The 22482-nt window shown below is 46.7% G+C and overlaps 6 non-coding genes across 6 annotated transcripts in view; all 6 read left to right on the forward strand.

Moving 5' to 3' along the window:
* Window positions 1–4927: 4927 nt before the first annotated feature.
* Window positions 4928–6869, forward strand: LOC149408565 (small subunit ribosomal RNA). The gene has a single exon (XR_016305496.1). It is a non-coding gene; the product is annotated as a small subunit ribosomal RNA (ribosomal RNA).
* A 329-nt stretch (window positions 6870–7198) lies between these two features.
* LOC149408566 (5.8S ribosomal RNA) lies at window positions 7199–7360 on the forward strand. Its single transcript, XR_016305492.1, has one exon. It is a non-coding gene; the product is annotated as a 5.8S ribosomal RNA (ribosomal RNA).
* A 409-nt stretch (window positions 7361–7769) lies between these two features.
* LOC149408567 (large subunit ribosomal RNA) lies at window positions 7770–11838 on the forward strand. The gene has a single exon (XR_016305499.1). It is a non-coding gene; the product is annotated as a large subunit ribosomal RNA (ribosomal RNA).
* A 6365-nt stretch (window positions 11839–18203) lies between these two features.
* On the forward strand, window positions 18204–20143 carry LOC149408568 (small subunit ribosomal RNA). The gene has a single exon (XR_016305503.1). It is a non-coding gene; the product is annotated as a small subunit ribosomal RNA (ribosomal RNA).
* Window positions 20144–20472: 329 nt separating this feature from the next.
* Window positions 20473–20634, forward strand: LOC149408569 (5.8S ribosomal RNA). The gene has a single exon (XR_016305502.1). It is a non-coding gene; the product is annotated as a 5.8S ribosomal RNA (ribosomal RNA).
* Window positions 20635–21043: 409 nt separating this feature from the next.
* Window positions 21044–22482, forward strand: part of LOC149408570 (large subunit ribosomal RNA) — a 4064-nt gene continuing 2625 nt past the window's right edge. Inside the window, exon 1 of the ribosomal RNA XR_016305497.1 lies at window positions 21044–22482. This exon is cut by the window's right edge and continues 2625 nt beyond it. This is a non-coding gene — a ribosomal RNA (large subunit ribosomal RNA).

Below are 22482 nucleotides of genomic sequence, written 5' to 3' on the forward strand. Positions count from 1 at the left end.
ACAGAAGCGGTACATGATTACCAGAATGCCCATAAAGAATGTTTCATTACAGTTTCAGTTAAATTTAAAAGCAGTTTCCGAGTTGTTGCTCTGAAGGGGTACTGTCAGTAACCTAAAACAGGGCAAGAAAGTGGTGGTTCTCCTCCAGAATGTTATTTTTTTTTTTTAACCGAATTTTCGAAAAAAAAAAGACGATGGAGACGTGTCCCCGTATTCTGGTTAGGTTAGGGGTTAGTGACCGGATAAATCGTCAAAATCAAAATTCAACAAACCTTTAAACGGCGATGTGAGGTCATGAAAAGTGATGAAACAAAAACTAGGTTGAATAGGTTACGAGTATAAGTATTTAACCCAATTTTTTGTTTCATCACTTTTAATGACTTCATATCACTTTTTCAATGTGTTGTTCTGTTGTCATTGTGGTGATTTATCATGCAACCTGATTGCATTTATCGATTTTCTTTTAATTTTAATTAATTTATTTATTTATTTATTTCATCGACACTCGTGGCGGTTTTCGATAAACTTAGTGTGGCTTTTCTTCAGTCGCCCTATGTATTATGATTATATATAAAATTTATGATCAATATGGTTCCATGCTAACTCAACACGGTGACTGTTCAACACACTTTTAAAAAGTGATATAGAATCATTAAAAACGATGATTTTGTTTAAACCTAACCTAACCTAACCTTACCTAACCTAACCTAACCTAACCCAACCTAACCTAACCTGACCTAACCTAACCTACTTAACCCAGTAAAAAAAAAGTTTTTGATTCATCACTTTCCATGACTTTACATAACTTTTTAAATATGTGATGAATTATCATTTTGATGATTTATCCGGTCGCCGATCAATATAATATAGAAAACCCAACTTACGACTTGTAGTATGATATCGAAAAAAGAAATCAATTCACAAACCTTTCTTCTTTTTTTTCGTCTTTTGATGAGTTCAAAACATTGTAGACGATAGATGGCGTAGCGGTTTCGGGGAAAATTAGGTTTTTTGTTATTATTCTTCTTATGCTGTGTACCTAAGTGTCATATTTATGTGTGAATAAAAATTATAAATAATAATAATAGTAATTATTTATTTTTTGGAATAACTTTACTGAGTAAAACCTAATATTGTAATATTTAATTATCGAAGATAATATTAGCGAATTCTAAAAGAAAATCTGAAAGAGAAAAATCACCAAATAATAAAAAAAAAAAAAATCAGTCCTAGATGTGACCGTATCCTTTTCTGATTTTTCTGTTTCAGATTTTCGTTTAGAAATCGGTAATATTGTCTTCGATAATTAATAAATTAAATAAATCATTTTCGTCAGGAGGTGAGGGAATGCAATTCAGAGCGGCGGGCGCGGGTAAAGCGCGGGAGTAACTGGAACGCACTTAACGGCCCTCAAAGTGTTTTCAAAATTTTCTTATTTAAAAATAAAATATTTATTTTTTTTAAATTTCAGAATCGAACTCATAACGTCATTTTTAGTGTAGAATAATAAATTTAGCCGCGGTTCGGTGCAGCGGGGGCCGGCGATGAGTGGGATCTGATATCGAGTAGCGGCCGCGGGTGGACGGCGGGAGTAACTGCGACGCACCCGATGACGCCATTTGCCCCGGGCACGGTGTGATTTAAAAGAAAAAAAAAAAAAAAAAAAACTTTTTTTTTGACGTATTTTATTTCAGAATCTAATTCGGAACGCCATTCTTAGTGTAGAATATTAAATTTAAAGGTTTCGGGAGCATTGGGACCGGAGCTGACAAGATCTCATTTCGGATGATAGCCGCGGGTAAACGGCGGGAGTAAACGGGCCGCACTTAATGGCCCTCAATGTGAAATTGTAATTTATTTATTTTTATAGATTTTTATTTCGGAATCTAATTCGGAACGTCATTCTTGCAGCGTAGAATAAAAAATTTAAATGTTACGGGAGCATTGGGGACCGGAGCGGAGCTGAGAGGATCTCATTTCGGGTGGTAGCCGCGGGTAAACGGCGGGAGTAAACGGGCCGCACTTAATGGCCCTCAGTGTGAAAATGTTTATTTTTTAGTTTTCTTATCATGTATGTATGTATGTATGTATGTATGTATGTATGTATGTATGTATGTATAATTTAACATTTCGATAGTGAGAAGACGTGAGCGACGAGGGTAAATTTATTTTTTCGAGACCGAGCGTGAGCAGTCGGGCAGACGGCCGGAGATGAGGCGACGCGGCTCGCGCTACTGCGGCCGGTTCCGCGAGAGGCCCGACCGCCCGGGCGTCCGTCTGAGCGCAGTCGAGGAGTCGGAGCGGGCGCATCGCGGTCTGTAATAGTCGGTGAATTTGTTTTATTCGAATCCCTTTTAAAATCGTTTTCTTACTATGTATGTATGTATGTATGTATGTATGTATGTACTTATGTATAAATATACAAAAATCTCTTCACTTTATATGTTTTGTTATGATTTTTTTTTTCTCCTATTTACATATGTTTTAAAAGTAAAATTTTATTATTATTTTTTTACACTTCACAGACGAGTGTTTTTTGGACTCTTGTAGAGGTAAAAATGTTAATTTTTAATTGAATATATTTTTAAAAAATGTACGTGTAAATATGAATTTATTTGATTTAATTTCAATGTCGTCTATTAAGTTTTCTTTTTTTTTTAACTCAACAGAATAAATGATATAATATAACAATTCTAAAATGTTGCCTAGTCTTGTGGGTGCCGGGTGAATTTACTTTATGTATCAGGTTAGGTTAGGTTAGGTTAGGTTAGGTTAGGTTAGGTTAGGTTAGGTTAGGTTAGGTTAGGTTAGGTTAGGTTAGGTTAGGTTAGGTTAGGTTAGGTTAGGTTAGGTTAGGTTAGGTTAGGTTAGGTTAGGTTGGGTTAGTGTAGGTTAGGTTAGGTTAGGTTAGGTTAGGTTAGGTTAGGTTAGGTTAGGTTAGGTTAGGTTAGGTTAGGTTAGGTTAGGTTAGGTTAGGTTTGGTTAGGTTAGGTTAGGTTAGGTTAGGTTAGGTTAGGTTAGGTTAGGTTAAGTTAGGTTTGGTTAGGTTAGGTTAGGTTAGGTTTGGTTAGGTTAGGTTTAGGTTAGGTTGGGTTAGGTTAGGTTAGGTTAGGTTAGGTTAGGTTAGGTTAGGTTAGGTTAGGTTAGGTTAGGTTAGGTTAGGTTAGGTTAGGTTAGGTTAGGTTAGGTTAGGTTAGGTTAGGTTAGGTCAGGTCAGGTTAGGTGCGATTACAATTTTTGCAAATAGATAAATTGACAAAAATTTTTGCCATTAAAATTTATGCCAATAAAATTTTCTGCCAATAAAATTTGATGCCAATAAAATTTGATGCCAATAAAATTTTCTGCCAATATAATTTTATGCCAATAAAATTTTAGGCCAATAAAATTTTCTGCCAATAAAATTTGATGCCAATAAAATCTTCTGCCAATATAATTTTATGCCAATAAAAATTTTTTGCCAATACTTATTAGCAAAAAATTGATCTTTGTCAATGGAATTTAAATTTAAAAAAGTAAAATAAATACAAAACAATACAAGAACAACACGTCAACTCAACAGAGATCAAATGGGAAAATAATTCACCGACTCCAGATATTTTCATATCGGAGGGTTCGGCTCGGTAGAACTCCTAACGGGGCCTATAAATAAATCCTACAGATCCCTCAACATAAACATTTAAAAAAATCTTTTGTTATCCTACATGTATTCAAAATGACCGACTTTTGCATCTTTATATATAAATTTTTTGATAGATCTAATACGCCTAAATTTTTAATAAGAGAGCTAGGTATAATGCCGGTAGCCGAAATAACGAATGGTAATATTTTTATAGTCTGAGAATGCCAAATTCTTTTTTTCTCATTTCCTAAATCTGTGTATTTTCTTATTTTTTCACTAACAGATTTTTGAATATTACAGGAATTCGGAATAGCGACATCGATGATATAAGTTATTTTTAAAAATTTTGTCATGTAAAACTATATCGGTTCTATTATGACTAATCGCTCGATCTGTTAGTTATATATTTAGTTAGTTATGTTAGTTATTTATTATTATTATTATTATATCTATGTTAAGTTTTTATTTTTATTTGAAATATGTTCTTATTGTGTAAATTTGAAATAACTACGTACCTCTGTATTAAGTTTTTTTAAACTCACCGGGAACGGTCGGTCGGTATCATCGATTAAATGAAATAATTTAAAATTTCCAAAATGCGAATACGAAAGTAAGTGACGAGAGTAAATTTATTTACCGAGACCGAGCGCCTTGTGCCCGGTTTCGCGAGCCGCCCGAGGCCCGACGGCCCGGCCGCCTGCGCGCCTTCGAGGGGTCGGAGCGGGCGCATCGCGCTCGGCGCCGTCCCGAGCGAGAACGCGACCCGGCACAGCTTTGTGCCCGCCGAGTGTGGCGGGCTCTCGATGCACGGCGTTCGCAAACTGCGGCGGCCTATCGGTCGTGTCGGCGGTGTTATTTGCGAGAAACTACGTGACGCCCGCTTCTGCGCGGCGTTCGCGCTCATGTTTTGACTCTGGAGTTCCGCGCGAGCAGAATTTTCAAAAGCAAAGGCGGAGGATTTTATCCCCGTCTCACTGTTGCCTCGCCAAAGGCGTGCGCTTTCGGTGTACACGTTTTACGAATGGGAATTATAAATCGGACGATAGCGTCGTCGCGGGTGCGGTCTCTCTCTCTCGGGCGGGAGCCGTCCTACGCGCGCTTTCTTCGTTTGAAGCAAAAATTTTCCCGCGGAGCTTTCGTCTAGCGACGGTCGCCGAGCGGGAGAATATAGCGGTACGCATAATGAGCGTGACTCGTGCGGGTGACTCCGTCGCGTGTTCTTTAACGCCGTGTTGTCCGCGCCCTCTACGCGAGGGCGGGCCTCTGTCGTTCGGAGGATTAAAAACCCTCCGACGGTGGTGCAGCTCCCTGGTTGATCCTGCCAGTAATCATATGCTTGTCTCAAAGACTAAGCCATGCAAGTCTCAGTAAAAGCCGAATTAAGGTGAAACCGCGAATGGCTCAATATATCAGTTTTGGTTCCTTAGATCGTACACGGTTACTTGGATAACTGTGGCAATTCTAGAGCTAATACATGCAAACGAGGTTCTGACCGGTAACGGGAGGAATGCTTTTATTAGATCAAAAACCAATCGGCGGCGGGGTTCGCGCCCCGTCCGTCGCCATTCGAGATGACTCTAGATAACTTTGAGCTGATCGCACGGTCTAGCACCGGCGACGCATCTTTCAAATGTCTGCCTTATCAACTGTCGATGGTAGTTTATGCGACTACCATGGTTGTCACGGGTAACGGGGAATCAGGGTTCGATTCCGGAGAGGGAGCCTGAGAAACGGCTACCACATCCACGGAAGGCAGCAGGCGCGCAAATTACCCACTCCCGGCACGGGGAGGTAGTGACGAAAAATAACGATACGGGACTCGTCCGAGGCCTCGTGATCGGAATGATTACACTTTAAATCCTTTAATGAGGATCCATTGGAGGGCAAGTCTGGTGCCAGCAGCCGCGGTAATTCCAGCTCCAATAGCATATACTAAAGTTGTTGCGGTTAAAAAGCTCGTAGTTGAAATTGTGTCCTGCGGTGTCGGTCTACCGAATGCGGTACGACAGGCACGTCTGCGGGGCTTCTCGCCGGTGCGTCCACCGCCGGCGTGTGTCGGTCGGCCTCACGGTCGGCCGCGCACCGAGGCGGGCCGTCGCGGCTGTTTACTTTGAACAAATTAGAGTGCTCAAAGCGGGCTAACACTTGCCTGAATATTGTACGCATGGAATAATAGAATAGGACCTCGGTTCTGTTTTGTTGGCTTTCTGATACCAGAGGTAATGATTAATAGGGACGACTGGGGGCATTCGTATTGAGACGTTAGAGGTGAAATTCTTGGATCGTCGCAAGACGGACTAAAGCGAAAGCATTTGCCAAAGGTGTTTTCATTAATCAAGAACGAAAGTTAGAGGTTCGAAGGCGATTAGATACCGCTGTAGTTCTAACCATAAATGATGCCAGCCAGCGATCCGCCGAAGTTTCATAATTTTAACCCGGTGGGCAGCTCCCGGGAAACCAAAGCTTTCGGGCTCCGGGGGGAGTATGGTTGCAAAGCTGAAACTTAAAGGAATTGACGGAAGGGCACCACCAGGAGTGGAGCCTGCGGCTTAATTCGACTCAACACGGGAAAACTCACCAGGCCCGGACACTGGAAGGATTGACGGATTAACAGCTCTTTCTCGATTCGGTGGGTGGTGGTGCATGGCCGCTCTTAGTTGGTGGAGCGATTTGTCAGGTTAATTCCGGTAACGAACGTAACTCTAGCCTATTAAATAGACGTGCAACCGGTATCACGAGGGTCCGTGTGCGCGCGGCTTCGGCGTTCGCGCGTCGGGGTCTCGTGCGTTTCGCGGTCTTCACTACCGGCGTACAATGAAAATCTTCTTAGAGGGACCGGCGGTATATATAGCCGCACGAGATTGAGCAATAGCAGGTCTGTGATGCCCTTAGATGTCCTGGGCCGCACGCGCGCTACACTGAAGGGATCAGCGTGTCCTCCTTGGCCTAACGGCCCGGGTAACCCGATGAAACCCCTTCGTGATAGGGATTGGGGTTTGCAATTCTCCCCCATGAACGAGGAATTCCTAGTAAAAGCGAGTCACCAGCTCGCGTTGATTGCGTCCCTGCCCTTTGTACACACCGCCCGTCGCTACTACCGATGGATGATTTGGTGAGGTCTTCGGACTGGTGCGCGGAAGCTCTCACGGGCATCCGACGCGTCGGAAAGTTTGACCGAATTTGATCATTTAGAGGAAGTAAAAGTCGTAACAAGGTTTCCGTAGGTGAACCTGCGGAAGGATCATTTCCTGTGTTTAATGTTTGCGCTTTCCATGATATGAAATATTATTATGAAACAAAACATATATTATACATATATACCATAATCGAACGAATGCTAAATTACTGCGTCGGAGATCGCCCGAGGGCGCCGATGCGAACCGAGAACCGCCGGCGTCGAGCGGAGGAGGGCTTCGTCCTCTATCCGCTCGTCCGGTGAAATTTTACCCGTCGCCGTGAAGGCGGCGGTACAAAATTAATCTTTTTGTCGAATGGAATTATAAACATTTCGAAAACGCAAACCAAATTGTAAAAACCGAAAACTAAAACGTATCTATTTATGTTTGTTATCATTATTACCCTGAACGGCGGATCACTCGGCTCGTGGGTCGATGAAGAACGCAGCTAAATGCGCGTCAGAGTGTGAACTGCAGGACACATGAGCATCGACATTTCGAACGCACATTGCGGTCCGAGCAAGACGTAGTTTGTCGACGGACCACTCCTGTTTGAGGGTCGCGCACACAATGCGACCAGACTGTTCTCTCGCCCCCGTCCTCGGACGGGGGCGCGCAGAGCGAGCGTTGCCGGCGTCGCCGGGGCCCGCGCGCGTCGTCTCCTCGGAGACGCGCGCCGGGACCTCGGCGTCCGGTTAAATTTGACGAAGTGCTCTCTCGATGCGCGCGATTTCCGCTTGCGTTATACCAAACGCGGAGGAACGCGTGCGAGCCTTGAGCTAGCGACGACGCTGAAAACTGGGCAGTCTACCGCGCGAGCGGTCGGCTGTCCGGGGCGATCTTCGCGCTCTCGGCCGCGCGCACCTCCGCGGACGCTCGTCGGTTTCGCGCCCGCTTGACAGAGTCTGCACGGGCGAGAATACGCGCACACTTGCTTTGCGTACTTCTCGAATTTATAAAATTTTTGTTGTCGACCTCAAATCAGGAGAGATCACCCGCCGAACTTAAGCATATCAGTAAGCGGAGGAAAAGAAACTAACGAGGATTCCCCGAGTAGCGGCGAGCGAAACGGGAAGAGCCCAGCGCTGAATCCTGCGGCCCCGGCGGGCCGCCGGGAAATGTAGCGTTCGGGAGGAGAGTTATACATACACGCGCGGTCATTAGTCACGGCTGCCTGTCCAAGTTCATCTTGAACGGGGCCCGCTTACCCGCAGAGGGTGCCAGGCCCGTGGTGACGGTAGCCGGCCGCGACGGTCTCTCTCCCTAGAGTCGGGTTGCTTGAGAGTGCAGCCCTAAGTGGGTGGTAAACTCCATCTAAGGCTAAATACTACCACGAGACCGATAGCGAACAAGTACCGTGAGGGAAAGTTGAAAAGAACTTTGAAGAGAGAGAGTTAAAGAGTACGTGAAACCGTTCAGGGGTAAACCTGTGGAACTCAAACGAGCGAACGGGGAGATTCATCGTGTCTTCCGTCGGGGCTCGCGCCTCGCGCAAACCTTCGCCTTCGGCTTTCGGGTCGGGGCGGTGGGTGCGCGGGTGCGCCGTCAGGCTCCCGGAGCGCGTGCACTTCTCCCTTAGTATAACACCGCGACCCGTCGCGCCGCGGTCGAATGCGCCGTGCGGTTGACCCGTCTCGCTCTGCGAGGCGGAGCCGCGGTGTCCACGGCCGCGGCGTACATTACGCAGCGACGGTAGAGAACGAGGATCGCGTCCGCCCCTCGCGGGCGTCCGTCGCGCTGCAGCGGCGTCCTTCGCGTGGCCCCCGGCGTCTAGTGCGTCGCGGGTGTCGCGCGTCGGGTGTCCGTCGTTAGCGGCGCGCTCTCGGACGGGACGCGTCCCGGTCGGCGGTGGTTTTGTTTTGGGCACTCACAGGACCCGTCTTGAAACACGGACCAAGGAGTCTAGCATGTGCGCGAGTCATTGGGAACACTGATAAACCCAGAGGCGAAATGAAAGTGAAAGGCCGGCCTCGAGCCGGTCGCAGGGAAGATGCGCGGGCGTCGTCAGACGCCCCGCCGCATTCCCGAGGCGTTTCGAGAAAGCCCCCGTGCGATTATCGAGACGCACTGAGAGCGTACACGCTGGGACCCGAAAGATGGTGAACTATGCCTGGTCAGGTCGAAGTCAGGGGAAACCCTGATGGAGGACCGAAGCGATTCTGACGTGCAAATCGATCGTCCGAACTGGGTATAGGGGCGAAAGACTAATCGAACTATCTAATAGCTGGTTCCATCCGAAGTTTCCCTCAGGATAGCTGGCGCTCGAGAAACATGACGGTTTTCGGACCGCCATTCGCACAGTCTCATCCGGTAAAGCGAATGATTAGAGGCATTGGGGCCGAAATGGCCTCAACCTATTCTCAAACTTTAAATGGGTGAGATCTCCTTCTTGCTCGAAGATGAAGTAGGAGCTCGGATGGGAGTGCCAAGTGGGCCAATTTTGGTAAGCAGAACTGGCGCTGTGGGATGAACCAAACGTCGAGTTAAGGCGCCCAATGAACGCTCATCGGATACCATAAAAGGCGTTGGTCGCTCAGGACAGCAGGACGGTGGCCATGGAAGTCGGAATCCGCTAAGGAGTGTGTAACAACTCACCTGCCGAAGCAACCAGCCCTGAAAATGGATGGCGCTGTAGCGTTCAGCCTATACTCGACCGTTGCAGGCAAGCGGGGCGTTCGTGCGGCTCCGGCCGTGCGATCGTTTTGAAGCCGCAACGAGTAGGATGGCCGCGGCGGTGTGCGCAGAAGGGTCTGGGCGTGAGCCCGCCTGGAGCCTCCGTCGGCGCAGATCTTGGTGGTAGTAGCAAATACTCAAGCGAGGTCCTTGAGGGCTGATGTGGAGAAGGGTTTCGCGTTAACAGCCGTTGCACGCGAGTTAGTCGATCCTAAGCCCTAGGAGAAATCCGATGTTGATGATGGTGTAAAGTTATACGATTTTACTAAAGATTGTTTTCTTAAAAGTACACCCGTCGGGCGAAAGGGAATCCGGTTGCAGTTCCGGAACCCGGCTGCGGAACCGTCTTAAAAATCGTTCCCTCGCAAGAGAGTTCGTCGGGGTAACCCAAAGTGGCCTGAAGACGCCGACGGGAGATCCGGAGAGAGTTATCTTTTCTGCCTGAGCGTTCGAGCGCCCTGGAATCCCATAGCGGGGAGATAGGGCTCGGGACGCGAAGAGCATCGCCGATGCGGCGGTGTCCGGATCGGCCCCTCGGACCTTGAAAATTCAGGTGAGGGATACGCGGAGATGTCGCGCCGGCTCGTACCCATATCCGCAGCAGGTCTCCAAGGTGAAGAGCCTCTAGCCGATAGAATAATGTAGGTAAGGGAAGTCGGCAAGTTGGATCCGTAACTTCGGGATAAGGATTGGCTCTGAGGGCCGTGGCGTGTCGGGCCTGGTCGGGAAGAGGTCATCGGCCGAGACGTGGAAGCCGGGCGGGGTCTCCCCGCGTGGTGCCCTCGGGTGCCGCGCGGGTGTGGATCTCCGTCACCCGGCGCCTCGCCTTGGCCTCCCCTCGGATCTTCCTCGCTGTGTGGTGCCGGCGTGTTCGCGCACGCTCGGTTACCTGTACGGCCGCCGGACGACGGTCAACTCAGAACTGGCACGGACAAGGGGAATCCGACTGTCTAATTAAAACAAAGCATTGCGATGGCCCTCGCGGGTGTTGACGCAATGTGATTTCTGCCCAGTGCTCTGAATGTCAATGTGAAGAAATTCAATTAAGCGCGGGTAAACGGCGGGAGTAACTATGACTCTCTTAAGGTAGCCAAATGCCTCGTCATCTAATTAGTGACGCGCATGAATGGATTAACGAGATTCCCATCTGTCCCTATCTACTATCTAGCGAAACCACTGCCAAGGGAACGGGCTTGGGAGAATCAGCGGGGAAAGAAGACCCTGTTGAGCTTGACTCTAGTCTGGTATTGTAAGGTGACATGAGGGGTGCAGAATAAGTGGGAGGCGGGAGCAATTCCTCCAAACGTGAAATACCACTACTTTCATCGTTTCGTTACTTACTCAGTTGGGCGGAGGGCGTGCGCCGGCGTTAATGCCGCGCGTCACGGGTTTTTCGCGCCAAACGTGTACGGGGCGGCGAGCCGCGGCGGGTCTCGGGCGGTGTGCGTGCGCAAGTGCGCCGCCGTTCGTTCCGTCGCGTCGCCGCATTTCCCCGCGTGATCCGTTCTGAGGACACTGCCAGGCGGGGAGTTTGACTGGGGCGGTACATCTGTCAAAGAATAACGCAGGTGTCCTAAGACCAGCTCAGCGAGGCCGGAAATCTCGCGTCGAGCAAAAGGGCAAAAGCTGGTTTGATCACGATGTTCAGTATGCATAGAGACTGCGAAAGCCACGGCCTATCGATCCTTTCGTATAAAGAGTTTTTAGCGAGAGGTGCCAGAAAAGTTACCACAGGGATAACTGGCTTGTGGCGGCCAAGCGTTCATAGCGACGCCGCTTTTTGATCCTTCGATGTCGGCTCTTCCTATCATTGCGAAGCAGAATTCGCCAAGCGTTGGATTGTTCACCCATCAAAAGGGAACGTGAGCTGGGTTTAGACCGTCGTGAGACAGGTTAGTTTTACCCTACTGATGACCGATCATTGCGATAGTAATACTGCTCAGTACGAGAGGAACGGCAGTTTTGGACATTTGGTTCACGCACTCGGTCGACCGGCCGGTGGTGCGATGCTACCATCCACAGGATTAGGCCTGAAACGCCTCTAAGGCCGTATCCCGCCTAGGCAAATCGGGCGGTGATACGTGATGTGAGTTCCGCGAGTCGAAAGGCTCTCTAAACAATGTGACATCTATCAGGCGGCCCCCGTCCGCGGGGGCCTCCGTCGAAGCCCGACGAGGCGAGGCGAGCACTGCGCAACGTGGTTAAATGTCCCGGCGCGATGGCGCCCCGCCTCTGACCAAGCTTAAGTTCGACGTCGGAACTCGGAATCGTCCGCAGACGACCTTCGTACCTGGCAGGGTGTTGTGCCCGGTAGAGCAGCGTCATGCTGCGATCCGTTGAGACTCAGCCCTACGCCAAGAGATTCGTCCGATCGTCTCCACGGAGCGTCGGCCCCCCCATGCTGCTGCTGTTTGCGGCCTAGCGCGAGCGAGCGTGTCGTACAAGCGTACGGACGACGGAGCGTGTCACGTGTGAAACGTGACGCGCCCCCGTCCTCTACGCTTGTGCGCGCGTTCGTTCGCGCTTTTTTTTTGCAATTTTTTTTTTTTTCAAAGTCCCCGGCACTCGTGACGGTTTTAGCGTGTTTGAGAGTTTCACGAACGGAAAAGAAAAAAAAAGTTAACATTGAAATGTTACATACATACATACATACATACATACGTACGTACGTACATTCTTTTCACAACACCCACCGAGGGACACTCGAATGGAGTGTGCCTCGGGGGCTTTTTTTATGCGATTTTTTTTTTAAAGCGGATTAGCGGCGGTAGTAACTGTGACTCTCTCTAGGTGGCCGAACGCCTCGTCCTCCGATTGTGAAGTTATCGCGCGGATTTACCACATTCCCATATGTCCCTTTTTTAAAATTTAGAAATTAGAAAAAAAAAGTTAACATTGAAATGTTACATACATACAATTTGCTCCAAAACGTTTTTTTTACTTTTAATTTTGACTTTTCTTCAATTGTCTTGACATTTTTCAGTGTAAATGGCGTCTGTTCCGGTTTCGTCGGAGGATTCCGATGGCTCCACCAGGAATCCTGGAGATCCTTTGGGGGACCGTGAAAAAAACCTTATGAAAAAGATTCATGAACTAATTTCCTCCACATCGCCTACTGCTTGACCCTCTAAAAAGGAAGTCCCACAGGGAACAATTGACCATTGACTCGGACAGTGAAGTTGGATCAGAACAAGATACTGCTCGGCGTATCCCGTTTTCAGCTGATAACCAGGAAATGGCCTTGCCATTGCACCCTCAACCACTCCGAATGCCGAAAATAAGAAACGGGGGTTAGGTATGTATTTATTTATATAATTTGTACATTTATTTATAACAATTACAAGTAAAATAGCCATAATTGTACCATTTATGCAGTGTATATGCAATTCCAAAAATCTCGCAAATGCGCTATAGGACACAAAAAATAAAAATCTATTTTTTTATCTACCGCATTCAAAAAGCACGTAGCTCTCGTGAGTTTATAAATAAATTAGTGCGGCTCGCTCTACTATATAGAAGACGTCATTGTTATGACGTCCTCGAGAGTGAGACTCTGGTACAAAAAAAAAATAATTGGGCCAGTATATCATTATTAGATAAGTGATCGTTTATTAGTTGAAAAAAATATTTAAGCAAAGCAATACCTCTACTTGTCTCTAGGGAGTGGTAATTGGTCATGCCTAATATATAAATCGATGGGTAAAGCCAAGGGTAACGTCCATAGAGCCGCGAGAATAAAAAAACCTTAAAAAAAATTTATGGACTCTTTCAATGCGTAAAGTGTATGTTAATTCATGTGGAGCGAGCCCAGATGATAACCGCAACAGAAGCGGTACATGATTACCAGAATGCCCATAAAGAATGTTTCATTACAGTTTCAGTTAAATTTAAAAGCAGTTTCCGAGTTGTTGCTCTGAAGGGGTACTGTCAGTACCTAAAACAGGGCAAGAAAGTGGTGGTTCTCCTCCAGAATGTTATTTTTTTTTTTTAACCGAATTTTCGAAAAAAAAAAGACGATGGAGACGTGTCCCGTATTCTGGTTAGGTTAGGGGTTAGTGACCGGATAAATCGTCAAAATCAAAAATTCAACAAACCTTTAAACGGCGATGTGAGGTCATGAAAAGTGATGAAACAAAAACTAGGTTGAATAGGTTACGAGTATAAGTATTTAACCCAATTTTTGTTTCATCACTTTTAATGACTTCATATCACTTTTTCAATGTGTGTTCTGTTGTCATTGTGGTGATTTATCATGCAACCTGATTGCATTTATCGATTTTCTTTTAATTTTAATTAATTTATTTATTTATTTATTTCATCGACACTCGTGGCGGTTTTCGATAAACTTAGTGTGGCTTTCTTCAGTCGCCCTATGTATTATGATTATATATAAAATTTATGATCAATATGGTTCCATGCTAACTCAACACGGTGACTGTTCAACACACTTTTAAAAAAGTGATATAGAATCATTAAAAACGATGATTTGTTTAAACCTAACCTAACCTAACCTTACCTAACCTAACCTAACCTAACCCAACCTAACCTAACCTGACCTAACCTAACCTACTTAACCCAGTAAAAAAAAGTTTTTGATTCATCACTTTCCATGACTTTACATAACTTTTTAAATATGTGATGAATTATCATTTTGATGATTTATCCGGTCGCCGATCAATATAATATAGAAACCCAACTTACGACTTGTAGTATGATATCGAAAAAAGAAATCAATTCACAAACCTTTCTTCTTTTTTTTCGTCTTTTGATGAGTTCAAAACATTGTAGACGATAGATGGCGTAGCGGTTTCGGGGAAAATTAGGTTTTTTGTTATTATTCTTCTTATGCTGTGTACCTAAGTGTCATATTTATGTGTGAATAAAAATTATAAATAATAATAATAGTAATTATTTATTTTTTTGGAATAACTTTACTGAGTAAAACCTAATATTGTAATATTTAATTATCGAAGATAATATTAGCGAATTCTAAAAGAAAATCTGAAAGAGAAAAATCACCAAAATAATAAAAAAAAAAAAAATCAGTCCTAGATGTGACCGTATCCTTTTCTGATTTTTCTGTTTCAGATTTTCGTTTAGAAATCGGTAATATTGTCTTCGATAATTAATAAATTAAATAAATCATTTTCGTCAGGAGGTGAGGGAATGCAATTCAGAGCGGCGGGCGCGGGTAAAGCGCGGGAGTAACTGGAACGCACTTAACGGCCCTCAAAGTGTTTTCAAAATTTTCTTATTTAAAAATAAAATATTTATTTTTTTTTAAATTTCAGAATCGAACTCATAACGTCATTTTTAGTGTAGAATAATAAATTTAGCCGCGGTTCGGTGCAGCGGGGCCGGCGATGAGTGGGATCTGATATCGAGTAGCGGCCGCGGGGTGGACGGCGGGAGTAACTGCGACGCACCCGATGACGCCATTTGCCCCGGGCACGGTGTGATTTAAAAGAAAAAAAAAAAAAAAAAACTTTTTTTTTTGACGTATTTTATTTCAGAATCTAATTCGGAACGCCATTCTTAGTGTAGAATATTAAATTTAAAGGTTTCGGGAGCATTGGGACCGGAGCTGACAAGATCTCATTTCGGATGATAGCCGCGGGTAAAACGGCGGGAGTAAACGGGCCGCACTTAATGGCCCTCAATGTGAAATTGTAATTTATTTATTTTTATAGATTTTTATTTCGGAATCTAATTCGGAACGTCATTCTTGCAGCGTAGAATAAAAAATTTAAATGTTACGGGAGCATTGGGACCGGAGCGGAGCTGAGAGGATCTCATTTCGGGTGGTAGCCGCGGGGTAAACGGCGGGAGTAAACGGGCCGCACTTAATGGCCCTCAGTGTGAAAATGTTTATTTTTTAGTTTTTCTTATCATGTATGTATGTATGTATGTATGTATGTATGTATGTATGTATGTATGTATAATTTAACATTTCGATAGTGAGAAGACGTGAGCGACGAGGGTAAATTTATTTTTTCGAGACCGAGCGTGAGCAGTCGGGCAGACGGCCGGAGATGAGGCGACGCGGCTCGCGCTACTGCGGCCGGTTCCGCGAGAGGCCCGACCGCCCGGGCGTCCGTCTGAGCGCAGTCGAGGAGTCGGAGCGGGCGCATCGCGGTCTGTAATAGTCGGTGAATTTTGTTTTATTCGAATCCCTTTTAAAATCGTTTTCTTACTATGTATGTATGTATGTATGTATGTATGTATGTACTTATGTATAAATATACAAAAATCTCTTCACTTTATATGTTTTGTTATGATTTTTTTTTTCTCCTATTTACATATGTTTTAAAAGTAAAATTTTATTATTATTTTTTTTACACTTCACAGACGAGTGTTTTTGGACTCTTGTAGAGGTAAAAATGTTAATTTTTAATTGAATATATTTTTAAAAAATGTACGTGTAAATATGAATTTATTTGATTTAATTTCAATGTCGTCTATTAAGTTTTCTTTTTTTTTTAACTCAACAGAATAAATTCTAAAATGTTGCCTAGTCTTGTGGGTGCCGGGTGAATTTACTTTATGTATCAGGTTAGGTTAGGTTAGGTTAGGTTAGGTTAGGTTAGGTTAGGTTAGGTTAGGTTAGGTTAGGTTAGGTTAGGTTAGGTTAGGTTAGGTTAGGTTAGGTTAGGTTAGGTTAGGTTAGGTTAGGTTAGGTTAGGTTGGGTTAGTGTAGGTTAGGTTAGGTTAGGTTAGGTTAGGTTAGGTTAGGTTAGGTTAGGTTAGGTTAGGTTAGGTTAGGTTAGGTTAGGTTAGGTTAGGTTTGGTTAGGTTAGGTTAGGTTAGGTTAGGTTAGGTTAGGTTAGGTTAGGTTAAGTTAGGTTTGGTTAGGTTAGGTTAGGTTAGGTTTGGTTAGGTTAGGTTAGGTTAGGTTGGGTTAGGTTAGGTTAGGTTAGGTTAGGTTAGGTTAGGTTAGGTTAGGTTAGGTTAGGTTAGGTTAGGTTAGGTTAGGTTAGGTTAGGTTAGGTTAGGTTAGGTTAGGTTAGGTTAGGTCAGGTCAGGTTAGGTGCGATTACAATTTTTGCAAATAGATAAATTGACAAAAATTTTTGCCATTAAAATTTATGCCAATAAAATTTTCTGCCAATAAAATTTGATGCCAATAAAATTTGATGCCAATAAAATTTTCTGCCAATATAATTTTATGCCAATAAAATTTTAGGCCAATAAAATTTTCTGCCAATAAAATTTGATGCCAATAAAATCTTCTGCCAATATAATTTTATGCCAATAAAAATTTTTTGCCAATACTTATTAGCAAAAAATTGATCTTTGTCAATGGAATTTAAATTTAAAAAAGTAAAATAAATACAAAACAATACAAGAACAACACGTCAACTCAACAGAGATCAAATGGGAAAATAATTCACCGACTCCAGATATTTTCATATCGGAGGGTTCGGCTCGGTAGAACTCCTAACGGGGCCTATAAATAAATCCTACAGATCCCTCAACATAAACATTTAAAAAAATCTTTTGTTATCCTACATGTATTCAAAATGACCGACTTTTGCATCTTTATATATAAATTTTTTGATAGATCTAATACGCCTAAATTTTTAATAAGAGAGCTAGGTATAATGCCGGTAGCCGAAATAACGAATGGTAATATTTTTATAGTCTGAGAATGCCAAATTCTTTTTTTCTCATTTCCTAAATCTGTGTATTTTCTTATTTTTTCACTAACAGATTTTTGAATATTACAGGAATTCGGAATAGCGACATCGATGATATAAGTTATTTTTAAAAATTTTGTCATGTAAAACTATATCGGTTCTATTATGACTAATCGCTCGATCTGTTAGTTATATATTTAGTTAGTTATGTTAGTTATTTATTATTATTATTATTATATCTATGTTAAGTTTTTATTTTTATTTGAAATATGTTCTTATTGTGTAAATTTGAAATAACTACGTACCTCTGTATTAAGTTTTTTTAAACTCACCGGGAACGGTCGGTCGGTATCATCGATTAAATGAAATAATTTAAAATTTCCAAAATGCGAATACGAAAGTAAGTGACGAGAGTAAATTTATTTACCGAGACCGAGCGCCTTGTGCCCGGTTTCGCGAGCCGCCCGAGGCCCGACGGCCCGGCCGCCTGCGCGCCTTCGAGGGGTCGGAGCGGGCGCATCGCGCTCGGCGCCGTCCCGAGCGAGAACGCGACCCGGCACAGCTTTGTGCCCGCCGAGTGTGGCGGGCTCTCGATGCACGGCGTTCGCAAACTGCGGCGGCCTATCGGTCGTGTCGGCGGTGTTATTTGCGAGAAACTACGTGACGCCCGCTTCTGCGCGGCGTTCGCGCTCATGTTTTGACTCTGGAGTTCCGCGCGAGCAGAATTTTCAAAAGCAAAGGCGGAGGATTTTATCCCCGTCTCACTGTTGCCTCGCCAAAGGCGTGCGCTTTCGGTGTACACGTTTTACGAATGGGAATTATAAATCGGACGATAGCGTCGTCGCGGGTGCGGTCTCTCTCTCTCGGGCGGGAGCCGTCCTACGCGCGCTTTCTTCGTTTGAAGCAAAAATTTTCCCGCGGAGCTTTCGTCTAGCGACGGTCGCCGAGCGGGAGAATATAGCGGTACGCATAATGAGCGTGACTCGTGCGGGTGACTCCGTCGCGTGTTCTTTAACGCCGTGTTGTCCGCGCCCTCTACGCGAGGGCGGGCCTCTGTCGTTCGGAGGATTAAAAACCCTCCGACGGTGGTGCAGCTCCCTGGTTGATCCTGCCAGTAATCATATGCTTGTCTCAAAGACTAAGCCATGCAAGTCTCAGTAAAAGCCGAATTAAGGTGAAACCGCGAATGGCTCAATATATCAGTTTTGGTTCCTTAGATCGTACACGGTTACTTGGATAACTGTGGCAATTCTAGAGCTAATACATGCAAACGAGGTTCTGACCGGTAACGGGAGGAATGCTTTTATTAGATCAAAAACCAATCGGCGGCGGGGTTCGCGCCCCGTCCGTCGCCATTCGAGATGACTCTAGATAACTTTGAGCTGATCGCACGGTCTAGCACCGGCGACGCATCTTTCAAATGTCTGCCTTATCAACTGTCGATGGTAGTTTATGCGACTACCATGGTTGTCACGGGTAACGGGGAATCAGGGTTCGATTCCGGAGAGGGAGCCTGAGAAACGGCTACCACATCCACGGAAGGCAGCAGGCGCGCAAATTACCCACTCCCGGCACGGGGAGGTAGTGACGAAAAATAACGATACGGGACTCGTCCGAGGCCTCGTGATCGGAATGATTACACTTTAAATCCTTTAATGAGGATCCATTGGAGGGCAAGTCTGGTGCCAGCAGCCGCGGTAATTCCAGCTCCAATAGCATATACTAAAGTTGTTGCGGTTAAAAAGCTCGTAGTTGAAATTGTGTCCTGCGGTGTCGGTCTACCGAATGCGGTACGACAGGCACGTCTGCGGGGCTTCTCGCCGGTGCGTCCACCGCCGGCGTGTGTCGGTCGGCCTCACGGTCGGCCGCGCACCGAGGCGGGCCGTCGCGGCTGTTTACTTTGAACAAATTAGAGTGCTCAAAGCGGGCTAACACTTGCCTGAATATTGTACGCATGGAATAATAGAATAGGACCTCGGTTCTGTTTTGTTGGCTTTCTGATACCAGAGGTAATGATTAATAGGGACGACTGGGGGCATTCGTATTGAGACGTTAGAGGTGAAATTCTTGGATCGTCGCAAGACGGACTAAAGCGAAAGCATTTGCCAAAGGTGTTTTCATTAATCAAGAACGAAAGTTAGAGGTTCGAAGGCGATTAGATACCGCTGTAGTTCTAACCATAAATGATGCCAGCCAGCGATCCGCCGAAGTTTCATAATTTTAACCCGGTGGGCAGCTCCCGGGAAACCAAAGCTTTCGGGCTCCGGGGGGAGTATGGTTGCAAAGCTGAAACTTAAAGGAATTGACGGAAGGGCACCACCAGGAGTGGAGCCTGCGGCTTAATTCGACTCAACACGGGAAAACTCACCAGGCCCGGACACTGGAAGGATTGACGGATTAACAGCTCTTTCTCGATTCGGTGGGTGGTGGTGCATGGCCGCTCTTAGTTGGTGGAGCGATTTGTCAGGTTAATTCCGGTAACGAACGTAACTCTAGCCTATTAAATAGACGTGCAACCGGTATCACGAGGGTCCGTGTGCGCGCGGCTTCGGCGTTCGCGCGTCGGGGTCGTGCGTTTCGCGGTCTTCACTACCGGCGTACAATGAAAATCTTCTTAGAGGGACCGGCGGTATATATAGCCGCACGAGATTGAGCAATAGCAGGTCTGTGATGCCCTTAGATGTCCTGGGCCGCACGCGCGCTACACTGAAGGGATCAGCGTGTCCTCCTTGGCCTAACGGCCCGGGTAACCCGATGAAACCCCTTCGTGATAGGGATTGGGGTTTGCAATTCTCCCCCATGAACGAGGAATTCCTAGTAAAAGCGAGTCACCAGCTCGCGTTGATTGCGTCCCTGCCCTTTGTACACACCGCCCGTCGCTACTACCGATGGATGATTTGGTGAGGTCTTCGGACTGGTGCGCGGAAGCTCTCACGGGCATCCGACGCGTCGGAAAGTTTGACCGAATTTGATCATTTAGAGGAAGTAAAAGTCGTAACAAGGTTTCCGTAGGTGAACCTGCGGAAGGATCATTTCCTGTGTTTAATGTTTGCGCTTTCCATGATATGAAATATTATTATGAAACAAAACATATATTATACATATATACCATAATCGAACGAATGCTAAATTACTGCGTCGGAGATCGCCCGAGGGCGCCGATGCGAACCGAGAACCGCCGGCGTCGAGCGGAGGAGGGCTTCGTCCTCTATCCGCTCGTCCGGTGAAATTTTACCCGTCGCCGTGAAGGCGGCGGTACAAAATTAATCTTTTTGTCGAATGGAATTATAAACATTTCGAAAACGCAAACCAAATTGTAAAAACCGAAAACTAAAACGTATCTATTTATGTTTGTTATCATTATTACCCTGAACGGCGGATCACTCGGCTCGTGGGTCGATGAAGAACGCAGCTAAATGAGCGTCAGAGTGTGAACTGCAGGACACATGAGCATCGACATTTCGAACGCACATTGCGGTCCGAGCAAGACGTAGTTTGTCGACGGACCACTCCTGTTTGAGGGTCGCGCACACAATGCGACCAGACTGTTCTCTCGCCCCCGTCCTCGGACGGGGGCGCGCAGAGCGAGCGTTGCCGGCGTCGCCGGGGCCCGCGCGCGTCGTCTCCTCGGAGACGCGCGCCGGGACCTCGGCGTCCGGTTAAATTTGACGAAGTGCTCTCTCGATGCGCGCGATTTCCGCTTGCGTTATACCAAACGCGGAGGAACGCGTGCGAGCCTTGAGCTAGCGACGACGCTGAAAACTGGGCAGTCTACCGCGCGAGCGGTCGGCTGTCCGGGGCGATCTTCGCGCTCTCGGCCGCGCGCACCTCCGCGGACGCTCGTCGGTTTCGCGCCCGCTTGACAGAGTCTGCACGGGCGAGAATACGCGCACACTTGCTTTGCGTACTTCTCGAATTTATAAAATTTTTGTTGTCGACCTCAAATCAGGAGAGATCACCCGCCGAACTTAAGCATATCAGTAAGCGGAGGAAAAGAAACTAACGAGGATTCCCCGAGTAGCGGCGAGCGAAACGGGAAGAGCCCAGCGCTGAATCCTGCGGCCCCGGCGGGCCGCCGGGAAATGTAGCGTTCGGGAGGAGAGTTATACATACACGCGCGGTCATTAGTCACGGCTGCCTGTCCAAGTTCATCTTGAACGGGGCCCGCTTACCCGCAGAGGGTGCCAGGCCCGTGGTGACGGTAGCCGGCCGCGACGGTCTCTCTCCCTAGAGTCGGGTTGCTTGAGAGTGCAGCCCTAAGTGGGTGGTAAACTCCATCTAAGGCTAAATACTACCACGAGACCGATAGCGAACAAGTACCGTGAGGGAAAGTTGAAAAGAACTTTGAAGAGAGAGTTAAAGAGTACGTGAAACCGTTCAGGGGTAAACCTGTGGAACTCAAACGAGCGAACGGGGAGATTCATCGTGTCTTCCGTCGGGGCTCGCGCCTCGCGCAAACCTTCGCCTTCGGCTTTCGGGTCGGGGCGGTGGGTGCGCGGGTGCGCCGTCAGGCTCCCGGAGCGCGTGCACTTCTCCCTTAGTATAACACCGCGACCCGTCGCGCCGCGGTCGAATGCGCCGTGCGGTTGACCCGTCTCGCTCTGCGAGGCGGAGCCGCGGTGTCCACGGCCGCGGCGTACATTACGCAGCGACGGTAGAGAACGAGGATCGCGTCCGCCCCTCGCGGGCGTCCGTCGCGCTGCAGCGGCGTCCTTCGCGTGGCCCCCGGCGTCTAGTGCGTCGCGGGTGTCGCGCGTCGGGTGTCCGTCGTTAGCGGCGCGCTCTCGGACGGGACGCGTCCCGGTCGGCGGTGGTTTTGTTTTGGGCACTCACAGGACCCGTCTTGAAACACGGACCAAGGAGTCTAGCATGTGCGCGAGTCATTGGGAACACTGATAAACCCAGAGGCGAAATGAAAGTGAAAGGCCGGCCTCGAGCCGGTCGCAGGGAAGATGCGCGGGCGTCGTCAGACGCCCCGCCGCATTCCCGAGGCGTTTCGAGAAAGCCCCCGTGCGATTATCGAGACGCACTGAGAGCGTACACGCTGGGACCCGAAAGATGGTGAACTATGCCTGGTCAGGTCGAAGTCAGGGGAAACCCTGATGGAGGACCGAAGCGATTCTGACGTGCAAATCGATCGTCCGAACTGGGTATAGGGGCGAAAGACTAATCGAACTATCTAATAGCTGGTTCCATCCGAAGTTTCCCTCAGGATAGCTGGCGCTCGAGAAACATGACGGTTTTCGGACCGCCATTCGCACAGTCTCATCCGGTAAAGCGAATGATTAGAGGCATTGGGGCCGAAATGGCCTCAACCTATTCTCAAACTTTAAATGGGTGAGATCTCCTTCTTGCTCGAAGATGAAGTAGGAGC

The sequence above is a fragment of the Hesperophylax consimilis genome, unplaced genomic scaffold (assembly GCF_061612785.1).
Source record: "Hesperophylax consimilis isolate HC1 unplaced genomic scaffold, BYU_Hcon_1.0 scaffold_186, whole genome shotgun sequence".
In the NCBI taxonomy this organism is placed as follows: Eukaryota; Metazoa; Arthropoda; class Insecta; order Trichoptera; family Limnephilidae; genus Hesperophylax; species Hesperophylax consimilis.